Source organism: Schistocerca cancellata, chromosome 8 (assembly GCF_023864275.1).
Source record: "Schistocerca cancellata isolate TAMUIC-IGC-003103 chromosome 8, iqSchCanc2.1, whole genome shotgun sequence".
Lineage (NCBI taxonomy): Eukaryota > Metazoa > Arthropoda > Insecta > Orthoptera > Acrididae > Schistocerca > Schistocerca cancellata.
In genome coordinates, this window is record NC_064633.1 from 560,710,472 (window position 1) to 560,735,166 (window position 24,695).

At 44.7% G+C, this 24,695-nt stretch overlaps 1 pseudogene; it reads left to right on the forward strand.

The window, feature by feature from the left end:
* The first annotated feature begins 739 nt into the window (after nt 1-739).
* On the forward strand, nt 740-856 carry LOC126095941 (5S ribosomal RNA; annotated as a pseudogene).
* Nucleotides 857-24,695: the final 23,839 nt, after the last annotated feature.

Below are 24,695 nucleotides of genomic sequence, written 5' to 3' on the forward strand. Positions count from 1 at the left end.
CCGATTTGGTTGTTGTTCCTTCCTGTACCTTTGATGTTATTATAGCCAATGGGCTTGTCACGTTGAATAGTTGAATACACTGGTTCTCACCCGATCACCAAAGTTGGGCCGGCCGGTGTGGCCGTGCGGTTTAGACGCTTCAGTCTGGAACCGCGTGACCGCTGCGGTCGCAGGTTCGAATCCTGCCTCGGGCATGGATGTGTGTGATGTCCTTAGGTTAGTTAGGGTTTCATTAGTTCTAAGTTCTAGGCGACTGATGACCTCAGAAGTTAAGTCGCATAGTGCTCAGAACCATTTGAACCATTTTGAACCAAAGTTGGCCACTGCCGTGCCTGGTTGGTACTACGATAGGTGACCACCTGGGGAAACCAGGTGCCACTGGCTCCAGGAAGCGCAATATACCGTGGCGGCCGGCCGCTCTGGCGAAGCGGTTCTAGGCGCTACAGTGTGGAACCGCGTGACCGCTACGGTCGTGGGTTCGACTCCTGCCTCGGGCATGGATGTGTGTGATGTCCTTTAGTTAGTTAGGTTTAAGTAGTTCTAAGTTCTAGGGGACTGATGACCTCAGCAGTTATGTGCCATGGTGCTCAGAGCCATTTGAACGATTTTGAACACCGTGGCGTCCAGCTGAAAGTCTTGCACCTGCCCGTTGAGCCACACGACGTTATTGTTATTTTAATTCTGTGTTTTTTATTTGTAGTATCGCCTTTTAGTATTTGTAGGTACCAAGTAATAATAAGGCAACGGCCTTGCCGCAGTGGATACACCGGTTCCCGTGAGATCACCGAAGTTAAGCACTGTCGGGCGTGGCCGGCGCTTGGATGGGTGACCATCCGGCCGCCACGCGCTGTTGCCATTTTTCGGGGTGCACTCAGCCTCGTGATGCCAATTGAGGAGCTACTCGACCGAATAGTAGCGGCTCCGGTCAAAGAAAACCATCATAACGATCGGGAGAGCGGTGTGCTGACCACACGCCTCTCCTATCCGCATCCTCAACTGAGGATGACACGGCGGTCGGATGGTCCCGGTGGGCCACTTGTGGCCTGAAGACGGAGTGCAAGTAGTAATAATTATTATATACACTGTAATTACAAGTAAAAATGTGGGTTGTATGACCTGTATCAGTTTTCTAAGTAACAGGCTGTAATTGTGAAGAATAAATAAATAAATTTCTTAAATCGTTCGTGACTATTGCTAAGCTGTGGCCTTCAGGTAAGACAGAGCCGATACGCTAACGAGCTGGAGCAACATCTCTAATGATCATGACGTAGGTGGAACCTAAAAATCCCAATGTTCCTCCTACCACTTCATTCGAACTGGTGTTTGCTTTGAAAACTGCTTAGCTGAAGAACAGGTGTATTGTGCTGTTGACAGCTCAAGCCCTGCTTAGCGTGCACCGAGGCTGATGAAACAACCTCTAAGGAGAGCGGACTCTTTTTGCAGACAGCTGCTTTTGTGCAGTGGTGTCAGGTTAGTGAGGCCGGCTGAAGGAGACGAGGCGGCCCTAGGCAGTGCCCGCTGCCGGCCGCCCGCTGCTTCCTGGGGCGTTATTGATGGCTCCTTGTGGCGTCTCGCCGGGCCACGCCCGTCGCCTTCAATCCGAGGGAGAAGCTTAATCTCGATTTAAAGCTCTCCGGATGACGAATTAATAAACAGCCTATTTGAAATCCAGTTTGTTCCCTCCTTCGCCGAGCATTTTATTCCCATTACGGACGGAGACGACGCCCTAGCTTTATTGCTCCGAATGCGAAACGGGAAGTTCCGCGCCGTCGCTGGTCGCTGAAATTGGGATGAAATATTGTCTGAGAGTCAGTGCATTATGTCGAAGGGAAGGTCGCAGTTACGTGATAGCGCTTCTACGAAGCGTATTTTGATTAATAATGAAGAATATCCATTAGTCGATGTACACATCGTGAGAAATGCATGCTTGAACATAAATGCTTGCGCTGTTGTACGAGGGCAGTTTAATACGTAATGCAACACATTTTTTTTCTCGGCCGATTTTGGTTGAAAAAACCGGAAATTTCTTGTGGAATATTTTCAAACATTCCCGCTTCGACTCGTATAGTTTCATTGACTTCAGACAGGTGGCAGCGCTGTACGGAGCTGTTAAAATGGCGTCTGTAACGGATGTGCGTTGCAAACAACGGGCAGTGATCGAGTTTCTTTTGGCAGAAAACCAGGGCATCTCAGATATTCATAGGCGCTTGCAGAATGCCTACGGGGATCTGGCAGTGGACAAAAGCACGGTGAGTCGTTGGACAAAGCGTGTGTCATCGTCGCCGCAAGGTCAAGCAAGACTGTCTGATCTCCCGCGTGCGGGCCGGCCGTGCACAGCTGTGACTCCTGCAATGGCGGAGCGTGCGAACACACTCGTTCGAGATGATCGACGGATCACCATCAAACAACTCAGTGCTCAACTTGACATCTCTGTTGGTAGTGCTGTCACAATTGTTCATCAGTTGGGATATTCAAAGGTTTGTTCCCGCTGGGTCCCTCGTTGTCTAACCGAACACTGTAAAGAGCAAAGGAGAACCATCTGTGCGGAATTGCTTGCTCGTCATGTGGCTGAGGGTGACAATTTCTTATCAAAGGTGGTTACAGGCGATGAAACATGGGTTCATCACTTCGAACCTGAAACAAAACGGCAATCAATGGAGTGGCGCCACAACCACTCCCCTACCAAGAAAAAGTTTAAAGCCATACCCTCAGCCGGTAAAGTCACGGTTACAGTCTTCTGGGACGCTGAAGGGGTTATTCTGTTCGATGTCCTTCCCCATGGTCAAACGATCAACTCTGAAGTGTATTGTGCTACTCTTCAGAAATTGAAGAAACGACTTCAGCGTGTTCGTAGGCACAAAAATCTGAACGAACTTCTCCTTCTTCATGACAACGCAAGACCTCACACAAGTCTTCGCCCCTGAGAGGAGCTCACAAAACTTCAGTGGACTGTTCTTCCTCATGCACCCTACAGCCCCGATCTCGCACCGTCGGATTTCCATATGTTTGGCCCAATGAAGGACGCAATCCGTGGGAGGCACTACGCGGATGATGAAGAAGTTATTGATGCAGTACGACGTTGGCTCCGACATCGACCAGTGGAATGGTACCGTGCAGGCATACAGGCCCTCATTTCAAGGTGGCGTAAGGCTGTAGCATTGAATGGAGATTACGTTGAAAAATAGTGTTGTGTAGCTAAAAGATTGGGGAATAACCTGGTGTATTTCAATGCTGAATAAAACAACCCCTGTTTCAGAAAAAAAATGTGTTGCATTACTTATTGAACTGCCCTCGTATTTGGACACGAACGGTGCCTGTGCAGTGTCCTCAGTACAGGAAATGTGCGAGTACTCGCAGTTGCGAATATGAAACAAGCAAAAGAAACACCGTCCGAACAGGCCTTAAAGCGCCAACAGAACCGACCGGCCGCCATGCCATCCACAGTCCTTGTGGGTGTCACCGGATGCGGATACGGAGGGGCATGTGGTCAGCACACTACACTCGCAGCTGTTGTCGGTTTTCGTGAGCAGTGCCGCTACTTCTCAGTCAGGTAGCTCCTCAACTTGCCTCACAAGGGCCGAGTCCACCCCGCCTGCCAACAGTACTCGGCAGACCCGGACGGTGACCAATCCGAGTGTTATCCGAGCCTGACAGCTGTTGACTTCGGTTATCTGACGGGAGCTGGTGCCACCACCTGCGGCAAGGCCATTGACTTCGAATATGGACCACCTTCGTCCGTATATTGGAATGACGACTTTGAAAAGTTTCTCCACTTTACTCCAGCACTCGCCTTAACTGCTTCCGTCATCCGAGCATGAACCGCAGCCAGACCCAACCTTCCATATGTCGTTGTCTAAATGTCACAACCTGCACCAGTACATTAGGTATATTCCCGCCCAGGAAGGGCATATTTATTGAGGATCGAAGGCCTGGTATTGGCGAATAAATACGAGATTGCAGTGCCTATGTTGTTAAGAAGTACGATGCAACTACGAATACATTTTCTGTATTTCTTGATGGCTGTAGTCACTGAAGTGCCTGCTCCTTCGGAAATGCACCGCTATTTCCTATCCTTAATACGTTGCAAATGTCATTACCTGCCAGATCAGTCCGCTTGCATTGTTGAGTGGACAGTGCGGCAAGGGGCCAAAGTTCGATACCCAGTCTAGTAGGAGATTTTCCTCCCGGTTACTGGGAGTTGTGTCGTTTTCATCATCATTTCGTCCTCATCGACATGCACGTTGCCGATGTGGCGTCAACTTAAAAAGACTTGCTCCACTCGACGGGAGGCCGTAGCCATATGCACGTATCATTTCCCCGAAAAGTGCCCTGCGTGGTTGTGAGTGCATTATGTCGGAACTAAGTGCAGTCTACCGTGAACAAATTGTTGGAGGTCATATGACGGGTGTAACAGTAACTAATGGAGCCGAAATGTTTGGTGTTTCAAGACGCAACGTATCAAAGATTTACGTTACATATGGGCAGATGTGGACTCTGACCACAATCTATTGGTGATGACCTGTAGATTAAAACTGAAGAAACTGCAAAAACGTGGGAATTTCAGGAGATGGGACCTGGATAAACTGAAAGAACCAGAGGTTGTACAGAGTTTCAGGGAGAGCATAAGGGAACAATTGACAGGAATGGGGGAAAGAAATACAGTAGAAGAAGAATGGGTAGCTTTGAGGGATGAAGTAGTGAAGGCAGCAGAGGATCATGTAGGTAAAAAGACGAGGGCTAGTAGAAATCCTTGGGTAACAGAAGAAATATTGAATTTAATTGATGAAAGGAGAAAATATAAAAATGCAGTAAATGAAGCAGGCAAAAAGGAATACAAACGTCTCAAAAATGAGATCGACAGGAAGTGCAAAATGGCTAAGCAGACATGGCTAGAGGACAAATGTAAGAATGTAGAGGCTTATCTCACGAGGGGTAAGATAGATACTGCCTACAGGAAAATTAAAGAGACCTTTGGAGATAAGAGAACCACTTGTATGAACATCAAGAGCTCAGATGGAAACCCAGTTCTAAGCAAAGAAGGGAAAGCAGAAAGGCGGAAGGAGTATATAGAGGGTCTATACAAGGGCGATGCACTTGAGGACGATATTATGGAAATGGAAGAGGATGTAGATGAAGATGAAATGGGAGATACGATACTGCGTGGAGAGTTTGACAGAGCACTGAAAGACCTGAGTCGAAACAAGGCCCCCGGAGTAGACAACATTCCATTGGAACTACTGACGGCCTTGGGAGAGCCAGTCCTGACAAAACTCTACCATCTGGTGAGCAAGATGTATGAAACAGGCGAAATACCCTCAGACTTCAAGAAGAATATAATAATTCCAATCCCAAAGAAAGCAGGTGTTGACAGATGTGAAAATTACCGAACAATCAGTTTAATAAGCCACAGCTGCAAAATACTAACACGAATTCTTTACAGACGAATGGAAAAACTGGTATAAGCCGACCTCAGGGAAGATCAGTTTGGATTCCGTAGAAATACTGGAACACGTGAGGCAATACTGACCTTACGACTTATCTTAGAAGAAAGATTAAGGAAAGGCAAACCTACGTTTCTAGCATTTGTAGACTTAGAGAAAGCTTTTGACAATGTTGACTGGAATACTCTCTTTCAAATTCTGAAGGTGGCAGGGGTAAAATACAGGGAGCGAAAGGCTATTTACAATTTGTACAGAAACCAGATGGCAGTTATAAGAGTCGAGGGACATGAAAGAGAAGGGAGTAAGACAGGGCTGTAGCCTCTCCCAGATGTTATTCAATCTGTATATTGAGCAAGCAGTAAAGGAAACAAAAGAAAAATTCGGAGTAGGTATTAAAATCCATGGAGAAGAAATAAAAACTTTGAGGTTCTCTGATGACATTGTAATTCTGTCAGAGACAGCAAAGGACTTGGAAGAGCAGTTGAACGGAATGGATGGTGTCTTGAAGGGAGGATATAAGATGAACATCAACAAAAGCAAAACGAGGATAATGGAATGTAGTCGAATTAAGTCGGGTGATGTTGAGGGTAGTAGATTAGGAAATGAGAAACTTAATGTAGTAAAAGAGTTTTGCTATTTGGGGAGCAAAATAACTGATGATGGTCGAAGTAGAGAGGATATAAAATGTAGACTGGCAATGGCAAGGAAAGCGTTTCTGAAGAAGAGAAATTTGTTAACATCGAGTATAGATTTAAGCGTCAGGAAGTCATTTCTGAAAGTATTTGTATGGAGTGTAGCCAAGTATGGAAGTGAAACATGGACGGTAAATAGTTTGGACAAGAAGAGAATAGAAGCTTTCGAAATGTGGTGCTACAGAAGAATGCTGAAGATTAGATGGGTAGATCACATAACTAATGAGGAAGTATTGAATAGGATTGGGGAGAAGAGAAGTTTGTGGCACAACTTGACCAGAAGAAGGGATCGGTTGGTAGGACATGTTCTGAGGCATCGAGGGATCAGAATTTTAACATTGGAGGGCAGCGTGGCGGGTAAAAATCGTAGAGGGAGACCAAGAGATCAATACACTAAGCAGATTCAGAAGGATGTAGGTTGCAGTAGGTACTGGGAGATGAAGAAGCTTGCACAGGATAGAGTAGCATGGAGAGCTGCATCAAACCAGTCTCAGGACTGAAGACCACAACAACAACATGGGGAAAGTGAAAAACAACCTCCGCTAAGTCACAACGTGGACGAAAGTGTGTTTTGGGTCGTCTTGGGGGATGGTCATTGAAGAGGATTGTAACGAAAAATAAGACGATAGCGGCAAAGGTTACTGCAGAACTGAATGTCGCACTCACGATAGGAGCTCCATAAGCTGGGACGAGATGGGAGACCAGAACTACTCATCAGTGACGCGAATGCCCTTAAAAGGACAATGTGGTGCCGAAGCCATAAAAACCTGGACTATGCAATAATGGGAGAATGTCGTTTGTGTATTGTGTGCATTGAACTGGGGACCTAGAAATGATAGAGAGGCTTCGTCCCGCTGTAGCCCTCAGTGGTTCACAACCCCACAACAGGCCACAACAGTGTACTCGCCCCACTGCTACCCCACACCGAACCCTGTGTTATTGTGCTGTTCGGCCGCTAGTGGACCCCTTGTAACGCCGGAAATGCATATCCTCCTATTTCCATCTATTGTACTATAATTTTTTTCCTTATTTTTGTTACCTGAATATATGACGTTTCTGTGTCTTTACATATTGTAATTTGTTTTACTTTTTGTATATATATATATATATATATATATATATATATATATATATATATATATATATTTATTTATTTATATTTATGCATTTATGTCGATGTATAATTGGTTTGTTTCGTAAATATTATTTGTATTTTTACGCTGGGGCTTGCCTAGGGAAAACTGCTATCGAACGATTACATCGATAGGTCGTGTGAAGAATCAAAGTGTGTAGGATCTTTGTTAGTGTTAACTCTGTCGCGTGGAGGGCGGGCAGAGAGAGAGTCTGGCTGGAGTAGCGAGTGGAGCAGGTGTGTTGTGTGAAGCTCCCGCGAGTTGCCGCGCTTTCGGGGTTTGGCAGCATGTAATTGCGCTCGACTTGCGATGATAGTTTCTGACATGGTGTCGCGGACGGGAAGCATTAGCTGACGCACATCAAGAGCCCGTTTCGCCTGGTGACCGTGTCGAGAAGAAGGCGCGCCAACATCCAGCTTCTGCAACAGCGACGGCCGACAATGAGTGACTGTCGCCACCCCGTCGATCGACGGCTTCAAACCTTCAATCAACCAAAAAGGAAGACTGGAAGCACGTAAAGTTTTAGAACTGTATGGCAGACCTCATCTTTTCAATTTGTACCATTTTCGTAACTATAATTACAGCAACTTAGCATGAACTTTTGTTGCTCATTGTCCCAAATGCATTACCAAGCAGGGTCCCTTTCTTTTCCGGAATGAACCCGAGTGTCGTTGAAATGCCAGCATTAAAGTAGTAATATAGCATTTTACTGCTTTAATTTCAAAGTTCAGTTAAAGTATTCATAGCTGGCTACAATATTTAGATTACACAAGCACGGTTTAAGAGTGCGAGTTTTGTTACCATATTTTAGCTTACCTGTGACTGCAGCTGAGCTTGGTATGTACTAAATTTTACTGCTGTTAATTGTTCAGAATCATTTAATTCAAGTTCAAAGTTAAATCTCTTCTTTCTAAATTGCGTAGATTCAAGTAGCTTTTGAAATGATTGTTGAGGTAGTCCAAGACTAACCGTATTTTACTGAATTTCGATGTGCGTCTAAAAGAAAGCTCACTATTAAGTTCAGTCACTAAATTAACTTTCGATTTTCCGGTTTTATTAATTCTTTTCCTAAATTAAGTCAGGGTGTAGCGAAATTTATTACTTCTGACAAACTTTCAGTTTTCACACTACACGTGTCAACCTTCAGTTGCCACGCCTCTAGTGCTAATTATATGTGTAATAACCTTTCTTTTTCAGTTACTATAGTAACTGTCCTTAGGACTGGCGACCGTAAATTCCCCCAAATCTCAAATATCTAATTATCGCTATTTAATTGTTAACGCAACGGCCGCACATTTACTTTCTTTATTAACTTTACCCCTTTTTCAAAATTAATTTCCACCTGTTTCATTAGCATTTTTCCTTTCATTTAGATGTAACCCTTTCCTCCCTCTTTACCGACAGATTAACTTCGGTGAGGATTGGTTTTCCCAAATTTCCATTAGGTACACGCGGTTTAATTTTTCACTGTCATTAAGGTCGATAAGTGAGGGGGAGGTTACACCCTCACCCCCCCCCCCTCCCTCCTGGAACGTCTCACACCAGACGAGTGTAGCCCTACATGTCTGCGCGGTGGAGTAATTATGGTGTACGCGTATGTGGAGACAGTGTTTGTGCAGCAATCGCCGACATAATGTGACACAGAATTAAGGGAACCAGCCAGCATTCGCCGAGGGAGATGGAAAACCTCATTAAAAACCATCCACAGGCTGGCCGGCACACCGGACTTCGACACTAAATAGCCGGGCGGATTCGTTCAGGGGACCGGCACGCCTCCCCCCTCTGGAAGCGGCGCGTTAGACCGCGCGGCTAGCCGGGCGGGCTTGAATGTCGTGTAGTTCGATGAATCTTGTTGCGCACGGCTTCCAGCTTCTGGCCTAGTTTACGCCCCAAGAGTGAAACATGGCTTCGGTGATGATTTGGACAGTCATATCGTGGTATTTCATGGAATCCATGATCATTCTGCAAGGTCGCATTAGTACCGACATTTTGGCCATCATGTCCGTTCCGTGCTACAATGTTTGTTCTCCAGTGGGTATGCTATTTGCCAAGACGACTGATCCTCTGTTCACACAGCCCGCAAAGCCCCGGATTGGTTTCGTAAGCATGATTCAGCCGTTGTGTTCTATTTTGGAGAGAAGGGTGTGTGATTGCTATCAATCTCCATCATCGTTACCAAAACTTCCCATTGTTTTGCATTAAGAGTCCTTCGAAAACCGCACAGGACCTGTATTTATCGATTCCGAGACGTCTGGTTTCAATGCCAACGGTTTTCCTGCACCTTATTAGGAATGGTAATGTGTTGTGTTTTTGGAGTTTCCATGTTTTTGTACACCACTGTAAGTGTTTAACGGACCTAGTAGCGTTCACATCTTGAAATAATAAAAGTAGAGAGAAAACAGAGACTAAAAAAATAAGAACTATAATATAATTTTTCTAGTATTTGACCGAAGAACTATAATATAATTTTTCTAGTATTTGACCGGTCGCTTAAAAAACTCGTTTTGTGTTCATTAATTTGATAATAAGGATTAACATTCGTCTACGTTTAAGTTCATAAACGTTTCGATTTACTAAGAAGTAGATAACATAAGCAATTAACTGTCTGAAGTAAATGTTCTAGGGCGAACGACAATCGCGTCAGACATTCACAATATTTCGACAATAAAGCAAATTCTTATCAGGCGCACTGAAATTTTTCATCATATTACTCGTCTTTGATAATCTGAAACTTTAGATACTGTTTCTGAATTCTTAAAAACAGAAGAAGACACCAGTCGACATTTTTTGAAATTTTGTCTCTGTTTGCGTAACAGAAGGGACGTCGTTGACTAGCCATTTGATAGTGTGAAAATTTATGATGCAGTAAATACCAAGAAGGTAGTTAGAAATCAAAACAGGCATCTACGATGGCATACACTACTGTGCAGTCTAAAGCAATGAACGTACTGGAGAAAAGTTGTCAAAAATATTTTTCCAGATGCTTCCTTTGCATAGTATATGATACTAATGTCAGAAAAAACCATATCGACTAAAGTCATGCGAATGTTGTACGTTGAAGAATCGTATGAAGAAGTCTGCGTAATGCCCATAGATGTTACAATTAATAAAATATTCCTAGCTATTATGCCGTGGTGGATGGATTTCACAATAAAACCCAACTTTTCTTCCCATCTGTGGAGTACATTTTCAAGGCATATCTCAGCTTCTTTGAATGTCCGATTCAACCCTGGCTCGCTGCTGATTGCAGCGAAATTCAATTTGCACGTGCTCCCACGCAGTGGCGTGACGTCATATACCACATATCTTCTTCAGCACCGGGATCCAGATGTCATTTATTTTCACGCCCTCTTCCTTGCTACTGAAATTCCTGAGGTGTTTAACAATCCCTATGGCCACTGTGCATTGTATTAATGGTGTGGTATGGTATGGCATGGTATTCTGTACAGGGAAGCCATAGAGATTGTTAAACACCCAAAAAATTTCAATAGAAAGGAGGAGGGTGTGAAATGAATGGTACTGAAGACATGTACGAGTCTTCTACCTTGGTGTGATGGCAAACAGCAGACGAAGGCAACTGACAACTTTGCACAGCTATTCAAAGCATGTGACGACACACCACTGCGCGGGAGCACGTGTAAACGAAATTTTGCTGTAGTCAGTAGCGAGCCATGTGTGAATCGGACACTCAAAGAAGCTACGATCCTCCTTTGGAAACGTCCTTCGTAGATGGGGACGAAACGTTGGATTTTAATGTGAAATCCTGTAACACTTATTTTTGACCTATTTTGTATCTGTATCGATATTTCAATGTCAATTTGTAGTATTGCTTATATAGAATGTTGTATCTGTCATGGAAATTCTTTGAGTATGTATACATGTTTCAGTTTTGTGAAACTTTTGAACGATGTTGTTTAAAATGTGCTTGTGAGTTTAAATAGCTACTGGAATGATTGTTATGTAATATACTGTGAAAGACGTGGTCCATAGTTAGGGAACATAGGATTGAATGTAAAAGATGTGGAGAAGCCCCGAAGCTACAGAACTAGCTCGGCGGAACGGAAAAGGTGTGGTTGGCACGCAACCCATCCTTTGTGGGAGGTAAGGAGTCTGGGTTCAGCAGTGCCGTGGTTAACACCTCGCCAGCACTAGCGGATCATTGTGGCTCATAGTCCAGACGTTTTGAGGCCATAAGAGCTAAAGGGCAGTATTTATGGGATTCGGATGGTATGTTTGGTGAAAGTATTGCCATGGCACGGGTTGGGAGTTGTTTGGGGAGGAGACCAGACAGCGAGGTCATCGGTCTCATCGTATTAGGGGAGGACGGGGAAGGAAGTGCCCTTTCAAAGGAACCGTCCTGGAATTTGCCAGGAGCGATTTAGGGAAATCACGGAAAACCTAAATCAGGATGTCTGGACGCGGGACTCCAGCATCGTGTAAGGAGGAGAAATGCGTACCATCACGTTTCCGACTTTGATAAACGTGGGATTGTAGCCTATCGCGATTGCGGTGTATCGTATCGCGACATTGCTGCTCGCGGTGGTCGAGATCCAATGACTGTTAGCAGAATATGGAATCGGTCGGTTCAGGAGGGTAATGCGGAACGCCGTGCTGGATCCCAACGGCCTCGTATCACTATCAGTCGAGATGACAGGCGTCTTATTCGCACGGCTTTAACGGATCGTGCAGCCACGTCTCGATCCCTGAGTCAGCAGATGGGGACGTTTGCAAGACAACAACCATCTGCACGAACAGTTCGACGATATTTGCAGCAGCATGGACTATTAGGTCGCTACTTCAGGTGAATACAAGAGCACACATCAAGTAGCTTCACGACAATTATAGCACGGCTGAAATTTAATCATTGTAAGTTGAAGAAATATCGGCTTAACCTAAGCGCCACCCCTCTACATCTTTGCGGAGAGGAAGAAGATACACACACACACACACCCACGCACACACACGCACACACACACACACACACACACACACACACACACACACACACACATATTAACTTATTTGCAAGCAATCTCCGGCTCCCTGGACATCATCACCCAAGCAGCCTTCACATAGGGTTAGCATCCAACGATATAGCAAAGTATAAACTGCAGTACGTGTTCGTCAACAGTGCCAACACCCCGATATAGCTCCCTGGGCTGCTAATCTAATGCTCTTAGCAATCAGACTGCCAGGGGAAATCCAAAGCTCAACTAACTGACCATCTTCCCACGTGGTACTCAACATAATACGGAACGCTCTAGCTCTAAATGTACGTTATTATGTACCTCCTATATGCATTTGTCTGAATACTGGTGTAACTAATCGTATGGCTGTGGTGCCCAAACCTGGTTCTTGTAAACTATACTCCTGTTCTGTCTAGATGGTACTTACACACCTACACAAATATTCAGTTCTCTATTCGTAGTTTTTGGTAAAATTATTGCCGGACGTACAAAAGAACATTTTGCTGTTAGTTTAGATATATAGTCATCAACATGGATTAAATTGAGAATATCCCAAATGCGTACCAACGGCATTTTATCATTTCTTATTTTGTTACCAGAAGGATTTTCTTAACATACTACCTCTGTGTATCCTTTGTTACATTTTCGTCTTGTGTACTCGCTTCAGTATACTGTGATTGTAAAACTTGTTTTATGTTGCTTTTAGTCCTTTGTAAAGCAATCTAACTTCGTACCAGAGTACGACTTACACTAATGTCTACTTTGAATTGTCAAAGAAAACTGTAATCTGTAATATAACATTTACAGCGTTCAGTTGCCTGCATGAGCACGTCCCGAGAACTATTAAATTAAAAGACATTGTTTTCCCACAAATTAATTTTGTAATTAATGCAAGTATACAAAAACTACCATCGTCTTAAATATTCTTTGCTGTAAACTGATGCGCTTTGGAATACAAATTAGACTTACCATAGAGGTATTCGATAATCATAGCAATGCCGTACACCTGAAAAGAAACCGAAGTATTATCAGTTCAACGTCGTCAACGATTACTTCACAATGCCGGATGTCGGATAAAGACTAAAGAATAACATAATTAAGATCACAAATGTCCATCACACATAATTTCATTTCATAATTCGAGAATTACGAGGATAAGGTAACGAGGTTGGTACAAAATTAAAGGTAAAATCATATTTCTCATATTTTCCATTGACTTTAATCTACTTGAGATTACCTTTTATTTATTCTCTCGAAAAAGAAATTATTTCCATTATATTAACAAAACTGGGAATAATCCCCCTCCCTCCACCACCAAGCCATGTTTTGAGGTTAGGAACAGGAAAACCGCCTATGAAATGGTAGGAATAATTTCAAATCTTAGCTCGTGTACTGTTGTCTTCGCAACTAGTCACTGTGTCAGCAGTCACGGGTCAGTTCTCTCATACACAGCCATGTATGTTGATACAAAGTCCTCACGTACTTAGTTTACAACTTGGGTGTCGTACAGTTACTCTGCATCACAAACAGGAGCGCCTGTGATGGTTTACTCAATGACGAACCTGGGTGCACGAATGGCAAAACGTATTTTTTTCGGATGAATCCAGGTTCTGTTTAATCATGATGGTCGCATCCGTGTTTGGCGACATCGCGGTGAACGCACATTGGAAGCGTGTATTCGTCATCGTCATACTGGCGTATCACCCAGCGTGATGGTATGGGGTGCCATTGGTTACACGCCTCGGTCAACTCTTGTTCGCATTGACAGCACTTTGAACAGTGGACGTTACATTTCAGATGTGTTACGACCTGAGGCTCTACCCTTCATTCGATCCCTGTGAAACCCTACATTTCAGCAGGATAATGCACGACCGCATGTTGCAGGTCCTGTACGGGGCCTTTCTGGATACAGCACATTCTCCAGATCTCTCACCAATTGAAAAGTCTGATCAATGGTGGCCGAGCAACTGGCTCGTCACAATACGGCAGTCACTACTCTTGATGAACTGTGGTATCGTGTTGAAGCTGCATGGGCAGCTGTACCTGTACACGCCATCCAAGCTCTGTTTGACTCAATGCCCATTCGTTTCAAGGCTGTTATTACGGCCAGAAGTGGTTGTTCTGGGTACTGATTTCTCAAGATCTACGCACCCAAATTGCGTGAAAATGAAATCTCATGTCAGTTCTAGTATAATATATTTGTCCAATGAATACCCGTTTATGATCTGCATTTCTTCTTGGTGTAGCAATTTTAATGGCCAGTAGTGTAACTTAAATATTATTGTGATTTATTACTTTTAAGGCATTCCCGACGGATGTGTTGTAAATACACTTCTAATGTTTGCCGTCGATTAACATCATGCAAGTCCCATAGTATTTCATTGAAACAGTTGTTCAGTTGCTGGTAGTTGCTGTCGTCACTGCTGCAGGACTTAGTTAAACAGTGTAGAACTTGCACAATGTTAACCGGCGGAAATCCGAGGGCCGTATCTGCATCCTGTGATTTAAAATGATTTGTAGCATTTGCATAAAGCACTAACTTCTGAGCAGTCAAAATAGATCCTCATTTTATCCTGACACAATAAGCTTCGTTTATTCCCTATGGGAAAAATTGTTCTCATTCCAATTATCGAATTCTCGCATAATTTACGATATTAATATCGCATTTAGCGTACTCTAATTTTAATCCTAATTTACATGAAAGCAAAGACATTTATATCCTCTGTAGTAGGTAGGTCTTAATACCACTCCATGTTGCTGTGTGTAACATTGTGCTAGTCGTGTAGCATCACAAAAGTAATCAAATATGATAGATAGTGACGGCCCCCGACAACTAAGCAGACATGTGAACAATGTAGTGTTGTAAGTAGGCTGTTTACGTTTTCTTATTGGCAACGTTATGTAGCGCTCTGTACGAAAATCACTGGCTGTGCTGTGTGCAATCTGTGGCTAGTTTGCATTGTTGTCTGCCATTGTAGTTTTGGGCAGCGGCAGCTGGATGTGAACAGCGCGTAGCCTTGCGCAGTTGGAGGTGAGCCGCCAGCAGTGGTGGATGTGGGGAGAGAGATGGCGGAGTTTTGTAATTTGTCATGAACTGCTATATATATTATGAGTGTTAAGGTAAATACATTGTTTGTTCTCTACAAAAATCTTTCATTTTGCTAACTATGCCTATCAGTAGTTAGTGCCTTCTGTAGTTAGAATCTTTTATTTAGCTGGCAGTAGTGGCGCTCGCTGTATTGCAGTAGTTATGAAACGTCCCCTTTCAAAAATTTATACAAGACTGTGCTTAAACTGACACACAATATTTTTAGCGCAACGCAATCTGACTTTCAAAAATCCCTACAAAAGAATGGCCCTGACTAACATTAACCTATACCTTTCACAAATCACTTACCTCACAAAAATCTTCATTACTCGAACTACTGCAATACAGCGAGCGCCCCTACTGCCAGCTAAATAACAGATTCAAACTACGGAAGGCACTAACTACTAGTAGGCATAGTTACCAATGAAAGATTTTAATAGAGAACAAACAATGTATTTACCTCAATATTCATCAAAAGTCATAATATATACAGTAGTTCATGACATCCACTTTTACAAATTTCAAAACTCCGCCATCTCTCTCCCCACATCCACCACTGCTGGCGGCTCACCTCCAACTGCGCAACGCTACGCGCTGTTCACATCCAGCTGCCGCTGCCCAACACTACAATGGCAGACAACAATGCAAACTAGCCACAGACTGCACACAGCACAGCCAGTGATTTTCGTACAGAGCGCTACGTAACGTTGCCAATAAGAAAACGTAAACAGCCTACTTACAGTGTCACACCAGGCGATGGGCTGTCATTGGTTGGTCCTTAAGAGACGTGCGAGCTGGCTGAGCGTAAAGAGGTAGTGGGTGTCAGACAAAATGTAAAAACAATTAAGTGACATTATGTGGTTCTTCACATTAGTCGTGATATTTCACGAAAGATATTCAAGAGGCAAAAACGGAATTTCTGGATATCAGAGCTCTCTCGTACGACGGGCGGTTGCAGAGCTACAGGATGTCAAAAAAATTTCCATTATCACACTTTTAAATTTTATTACCAAAATATGATTCGTTTAATAGCTACGACTCAGTAACAGTGCTGTTGGTAGAGTTACGTTGAATATCATCCATTCTCAAATTCTGGTGTGTGGTGCTAAGTATTTTTGGTAGCACTGTAACTCTTTGACTACCATCGGGGAAGTATGTGTCCGAGGACGAGTTATCAGATAACCAGGTGGCATTTTCTGCATGCTATTGCTGTGTATCAATGTTCTATCAATGTCCCACTGGTAAATGGATGCCTGCAAATGGCTTGCTAAACTGTTGAAATTACAGACTGCACCTGCACCTTTCCGGTGTCCCACCCTCAAATTGCAGTTTTTGGTTCATTATTTTTGTGCTTCCGAGCCACAGGCGCAGTACATTACGGTGACCACCGCCCATGTTTGACGTCAACGTGCAACAACCACTCACGAACGGCAAGTGGCAGCACTAGCAGTGGTGTCTTAATGCGGAGATGGAGCGACTTGTTTGAGGTCCAAAAGCACTTTTGGGCCAAGAATGGAAGCATTTCCGAAATGGATAAGTTTGTAAACTGCTCGCATGCCACCTCAGTCGTTGGAATTTAGTTCAGTGATACAACCCGCCTTCGAACGACTATTCAGGAATCGGCCCCACGCGACCCAGCCATACGTGCTACGGCTTGCCTCAAGGATCTGGATCTCTCGGGAATGAAAATACACACCCAGGGATGGAACGCACTGCCGCCTTGGTGTCTTTGGAGGTCCAAAGTGATTTTGAGCTTGACTCAGTACCCGAAAAATTGTTCTCCAGATATGGTTTTTAGAACTCTGTTTTCGTCTATTGTAAGTATGTACCACGGTTTTATCGTTATTTATACAGATGGATCCCAGCAGGGGAATGCTCTCAGTTGTTCTGTGGTTCCCTGATAGGGATTTCAAAGTGCGTCTTCCAGAACAATTTACAAATTATGATGCTGAGTTATATGGCATTCTAATGGCCCTGCAGAGGGTTCACAGACATCACCGTAAGAGTTTTCTTGTCTGTTCCGACTCTCTTAGTGCACTGCAACCGCTTCACCAAATGTATCCGGTAGGCCCGCTGATTCAGCTCATCCGTGACTGCTCACAGCGGCTCCAACGCCGTGGCAAGTAGGTGATCTTTTGCTGGGTACCTGGCCATGTTGGGATACAGGGTAACGACATGGCTGACAAAGCTGCCAAGGAAGCATGTTGGGATGGTGCTGTCCATCAATGTCCCATCCCGTGGCACGCCATTATCTCATTTTCTGACAGATGCATCATGCCTTAGTGGGAGACTGAATGGTTGCAGGTGTCGGACAACAAACTGCGGTCGCTCAAACCGACCACAAAAGCTTGGCGGACTTCGTGTCAGCCTCGCCGCTGAAAGGAGGTTTTGCTTACCAGACTGCGGCATCGGGCATAGCCCTTTCACACATAGATTCCTCCTCCGGGGGAAGGATCCACCTTTATGTGAAGTTTGTGGCGTGCCGCTTTCAGTTCAGCATATTGTGGCTACGTGTGTCCTGTACACTGAGAATAAGGCAGCCCTTTGTCTCGCTGGAGATCTGCCCACCGTCCTCGCAGATTAATATATCCGCCGTCCGCGGATAGGAAAATCTCAGAGTGTGAGTTATAGCGTTTTTATTTAAACTAAAGTCTTTATTCAAAATTTACAAAACAGTATTCGTGAGGTAGGACTGATCCTCCAAGCCTACCAATAACTAAATCAGAGATTCTTCCAAACATGAACTATCTGTAGTAACCATACAACTTCACCAAACCAAGCCCCGGTCGTCTCTTGAAGAGCGGCGCGGACTCCACGTTGCCGTCACCTGAGTCCGAAGACGAGTAGAGGCCCTGCGAGGATGGCTCCGGTGGGCTAGCGACGGTGGACGATGACGCGGCGGCTACGATGACACCAGTGGGCTCGCTCGGCGTGAACTGGCTCTCCAGCTTTTTTTCCCCTTTATTGTTGATTTTAAACCTGTTTACAGGCAGGCCTGCAGCAGCATACTACGCCGCTCTTTGGCCTCAGAGAAACACAAAAGATACAAATGAAGACAATGTTAGAGAAAAGTAAGGTGGACATATAAACGGAGAAAAACACTTTGTAAAATACATGGAGCCGTTCACGGGCGTAGAGTCCAAGATAAAATTTGTTCAGATACTTGGACACATACATAGACGAAAATTGTCACACGTGAACGTAGGTGCACAGAACGAATAACATTGAACCACTGAACCACAAAACGACGGCACACACAACACGAGGCGTTGATCTCCGGCGCGCGAATGTTCACTAACCGTGTACGAGTCAGAGGACCTGCCAAGAGAGGAGGAGGGGGGTGGGAGAGGGAGAGGGGAGAGCAGATGCCATGGGCAGGGGAGATAGGGGGAAGGGAGGAAGGGGGAGGGGAAGAGGGGCGGAGGAAGGGGGATGGGGGAAAAGGAAAGAGAAGGGAGGGAGTGTGCCTAAAGGAAAGGACACAGGAAGTGGGGGGGGGGATCAAAGTTGATAGAAGGGGTAGATGGAGGGGAGGAGGACATCATCAAGGAGGGGGAGCTGGCGGAAGCCACCTTGGGAGAGGGTAAGGAGGGTGGAGAGATGGAGACCGGGTGGGACGTGGGAATACAGGCGCGGCAGTGGGAGGGGGTGGGAGAGGATGGGTGAGACAAACGAGTGAAGAGGATCGAGTTTGCGGGAGGTGTACAGGATCCATATTCTTTCAAGGGAAAGGAGGAGGTGGGGGAAGGGGAAGAGATCGTACAGGATCCGTGTAGGGGAGGGGAGACGGATGCGATAGGTGAGGCGGAGAGCATGGCGTTCAAGGATTTGGAGGGATTTATAAAAGGTAGGGGTGGGGGGCGGAGATCCAGGCCGGATGGGCGTAACGAAGGACAGGGCGGATGAGGGATTTATAGGTGTGGAGGATGGTGCAGGTGTCCAGACCCCACGTACGGCCGGAAAGGAGCTTGAGGAGACGGAGTCGGGAGCGTGCCTTGGCTTGGATTGTCCGGACATGGGGAGTCCAGGAGAGGCGACGGTCGAGGGTGACGCCATGGTACTTAAGGGTGGGAGTGAGGGCGATAGGACGGCCATAGATGGTTAGGTAGAAATCAAGAAGGCGGAAGGAAGGGGTGGTTTTGCCTACAATGAGCGCCTGGGTTTTGGAGGGATTGACCTTGAGCAACCACTGGTTGCACCAAGCGGCGAACTGCTCAAGATGGGATGCTCTCCAGGCTCCTGCGCCAGCCTAAATACTGCTCGGCGCACGGATATGGCTGGCTCTATTTGCAGTCACGTGTCGAGCGGAAGGAAAGAGGTTCGCGGCTGTAGCGACCTCTTGCGGCGCCGTGGACGCCTCCAGGTGGTCTCTGGGAAGCGTCTGTCTTTCCGGGACGACCGGCCAGGCTGAACCCTACTCGGTCCGGGGGCTGCTGTACCGGTCTGCTTCGCGGGAAGCGAGTGTTGCAGGCGCTTAGTCTCGAGACAGTACAGATAACGAACGATACCAGTGTAAACAGAGTGGTGTAATTTAGAGAACTGTCAGGCCTCATCCCTAAACTGGTCGGGAAAGGCGGCAGACTTTAGTACGTTATAAACTGCTCTGCATATGGGGATATCCTTCGCCCCCCCTCCCCCCTGTTGATTTTTCGTCAGGGCGCCGATGACCGTGATGTCGAGCGCCCTCTCAACCCAACTCATCATCATCAACATCTGCTCGCATGCCGCCATGGTCAAAGTATATCGTGCATGACAAAACGGCGCTATCCAAAGCCGGGACCGAGGCAACTGTGGTGGACGTCGGGCCATAGATGACAGGGGCGAACGACGGAAGGTGGAGATATCTACGGGCGCATAGACGTGCAACTGTTGAGCAACTGACCGCCCAGGTGAACCGAGGGGCTTCCAGTAGTGTATCCTCAATGACTTGAACAGTCAACGTGTACGGGCCTCGCGAAAAGGCGCCTGGTTCACGCGCGCCTTCTGGCTGCTGTTCATCGGCGACGAAGGCTGGAATTTGCACACCAGTACCGCACATGAGTGGCGACGGGCTGCCTTCTCAGATGAGTGATGGCCCTTGGCGTGTAAGGCGTGAAACATCTGAAAGAAAAGACTCTGCAACAACCGTTGGAAGGGTGGACGCCTGAGTGAGCTCGTCATTCTAGGCACAATGGAACAGCGCAAGTACGCACGTCCACCTCCACATGCTGTTTGTTTTTCTCTGCACGGTAGTACCTGCCAGTAGGGCGATGCAGCCTGTCACACAGCTCACTCTGCACGCGAGTGGTTTGAAGACCACCAGAATTAATTTAGCGCACTTCCCGGCCACTGAACTGAGATATAAATCCAATCGATTATCTGCTTGACCACCTCGGTCGGGCTGCTCGCGCCTTGGATTCTCAACTGAGAAACCTGTTATGACTTGGTTGCACGCTGTGTGGCTCTTTCTACATCTACATGGTTACTCTCTAATTCACACTTAGATGCCTGGCAGGGGGTTCATCCAACCATTTTCATACTACTTCTTCTACCATTCCACTCTCTATTGACGCGTGGGAAAAAGAAACTGCTAAATCTTTCCGTTCGAGCTCTGATTTCTCTTATTTTATTATGGTGATCATTCCTCGCTACGTAGGTGAGTGTCAACAAAATATTTACGCATTCGTAAGAGAAAGTTGGAGATTGAAGTTTGTAACCTCCCCACAAAATTTAAAAATAAATAATATGAGTATGATTCTAATTTAGTGTAACCTCAAAACAAAATTTTTTCACAGTGTAACCTGCCCACAAAATTCATTTACATTTATAACCTCCCTACAAAATTCTTTTCACAATAACCTCCACACAAAATTCGTTTACATTTAATCTACCCACAAAATTCTTTCTGATTTAATCTAAGCTCAAAATTCATTCACATTTAGCGTAACCTCACAACAGAAAAATTCCTAAACCTCTCAACAGTAAAAATTATAATTATGTCGTTCACTTATGATTTTTCAATAATTCCCTGTGAATTTAACCTGGTAAATTTTGGACGACAGCAGTGCTGCGTCTTGGCCCTGAAAAATCATTCCGAATAAAAAAAGAAAAAATTCTTACCTCAATGAAGTCGCCTGATGTATCTGCTCTTACAATAAATTTTTCCCGCACAGCTCTGTGCAATGCTGGCCGACCTATCTGTCATTTATGAAAGGAAGCAACTGATTATTCTATTGCAATAATCGGGATGATCATGGATGGCAGAAATTAGTAAATTCTCTAATTGAAATGAATGGTTGTTAAAAGTTACTTTTTGTGAGCAAGATTATTATTACGAGGTTTTTAAAACATTTACATGGGACTTGAGATAACATTACTACATATGCGCGAGGCTGCTTTTTACCTTATACAATAATACTCAGGCTCCGGCATCGCTGCACCACGACCGGGCCAGCCAACACGATACACCAGACCAGACCAGAGCAGACTCCAGACTAGCTACAACATACTGCTACAGCTACACAGTTCCTACTGCAGTCAACACTGCTCTCTGGTCAGAGACCTTGCATATCGCAGGCAGCGCATGAGCAATGCATCGAAATCACATCTGCTCGGACCTCTTACATAACCCTCCAATGGGGGGGGGGGGGGGGGGTCAAAAATTTGGCAGCGATGGTGAGTCAATTGGACTTGCCATGAGCAACAAATTTTTCTTAATTTACTAAGTTTACAGTCACAGAATATATACATATATATAAGTGCAGAACATGAAATGAAATAGAGTGCACATGCACTGAGTACAGAACATATCAAGAAATGACAAAATTTATACGCAATGAGTACAAAACACATTAACAAATGACATAAAGTGCACACGCACTGTATATATTTTTTACCATTTCACAAGAACTAGGAAAGGAAAAGAAAGGATTGCATCATGGTTGTAGCACAGAACGTTGCACATAGCTGCACTGAAAGTCCATATCTTTCTACAGAAGCACAACACCAAGTGAGACAATCTGAAGTTCTCTTCCCTGAAGTATTAGTGTAGCCAAGACACTGAAATGTCGTATTAATATTGAATGTTATCATTTTGGTAGTACATTAGGTACACCGAACAGTGGGACCATAATAACATCTCCATCGTTCAAGGTGGTGGACAGCATGATGTGTCAACACCACACTCTTGTAAAGTACACCAACGTAGAATTAGTGCAAAAACCAAATATAGTGCTCCATGATCATGAGGATAGACACGACAAACGGATATTGCAGTAGTTTCTGGTAATTAGGTCAGAAGGTGAAGGACATTAAGTCTTATGCTAGTCATCATCGAAAATTACACTAGTCTATCAAGCGATTTGAGTAATTGTTGGCACTCATTGCCTAGTTGCTAAACATTTCTGTACTATGTATGGAGTATTACAGAACATTATTCATAAGTCATCTGATTAAACTAAATATTGGCATTCATTGGCCAGTTACAAACGATATTTATGCATTGATCATGAACCATGGACCTTGCCGTTGGTGGGGAGGCTTGTGTGCCTCAGCGATACAGATAGCCGTACCGTAGGTACAACCACAACGGAGGGGTATCTGTTGAGAGGCCAGACAAACGTGTGGTTCCTGAAGAGGGACAGCATCCTTTTCAGTAGTTGCAAGGGCAACAGTCTGGATGATTGACTGATCTGGCCTTGTAACAATAACCAAAACGGCCTTGCTGTGCTGGTACTGCGAACGGCTGAAAGCAAGGGGAAACTACGGCCGTAATTTTTCCCGAGGGCATGCAGCTTTACTGTATGATTAAATGATGATGGCATCCTCTTGGGTAAAATATTCCGGAGGTAAAATAGTCCCCCATTCAGATCTCCGGGCGGGGACTACTCAAGAGGATGTCGTTATCAGGAGAAAGAAAACTGGCGTTCTACGGATCAGAGCGTGGAATGTCGGATCCCTTAATCGGGCAGGTAGGTTAGAAAATTTAAAAAGGGAAATGGATAGGTTAAAGTTAGATATAGTGGGAATTAGTGAAGTTCGGTGGCAGGAGGAACAGGACTTTTGGTCAGGTGACTACAGGGTTATAAACACAAAGTCAAATAGGGGTAATGCAGGAGTAGGTTTAATAATGAATAGGAAAATAGGAATGCGGGTAAGCTACTACAAACAGCACAGTGAGCGCATTATTGTGGCAAGATAGATACGAAGCCCACACCTACTACAGTAGTACAAGTTTATATGCCAACTAGCTCTGCAGATGACGAAGAAATTGAAGAAATGTATGATGAAATAAAAGAAATTATTCAGACAGTGAAGGGAGACGAAAATTTAATAGTCATGGGTGACTGGAATTCGAGTGTAGGAAAAGGGAGAGAAGGAAACGTAGTAGGTGAATATGGATTGGGGCTAAGAAATGAAAGAGGAAGCCGCCTGGTAGAATTTTGCACAGAGCACAACTTAATCATAGCTAACACTTGGTTTAAGAATCATGATAGAAGGTTGTATACATGGAAGAACCCTGGAGATACTAAAAGGTATCAGATAGATTATATAATGGTAAGACAGAGATTTAGGAACCAGGTTTTAAATTGTAAGACATTTCCAGGGGCAGATGTGGACTCTGACCACAATTTATTGTTTATGACCTGTAGATTAAAACTGAAGAAACTGCAAAAAGGTGGGAATTTAAGGAGATGGGACCTGGATAAACTGAAAGAACCAGAGGTTGTAGAGAGTTTCAGGGAGAGCATAAGGGAACAATTGACAGGAATGGGGGAAAGAAATACAGTAGAAGAAGAATGGGTAGCTTTGAGGGATGAAGTAGTGAAGGCAGCAGAGGATCAAGTAGGTAAAAAGAAGAGCGCCAGTAGAAATCCTTGGGTAACAGAAGAAATATTGAATTTAATTGATGAAAGGAGAAAATATAAAAATGCAGTAAGTGAAGCAGGCAAAAAGGAATACAAACGTCTCAAAAATGAGATCGACAGGAAGTGCAAAATGGCTAAGCAGGCATGGCTAGAGGACAAATGTAAGGATGTGGAGGCTTATCTCACTAGGGGTAAGATAGATACTGCCTACAGGAAAATTAAAGAGACCTTTGGAGATAAGAGAACCACTTGTATGAACATCAAGAGCTCAGATGGAAACCCAGTTCTAAGCAAAGAAGGGAAAGCAGAAAGGTGGAAGGAGTATATAGAGGGTCTATACAAGGGCGATGCACTTGAGGACAATATTATGGAAATGGAAGAGGAAGTAGATGAAGATGAAATGGGAGATACGATACTGCGTGAAGAGTTTGACAGAGCACTGAAAGACCTGAGTCGAAACAAGGTCCCGGGAGTAGACAACATTCCATTGGAACTACTGACGGCCTTGGGAGAGCCAGTCCTGACAAA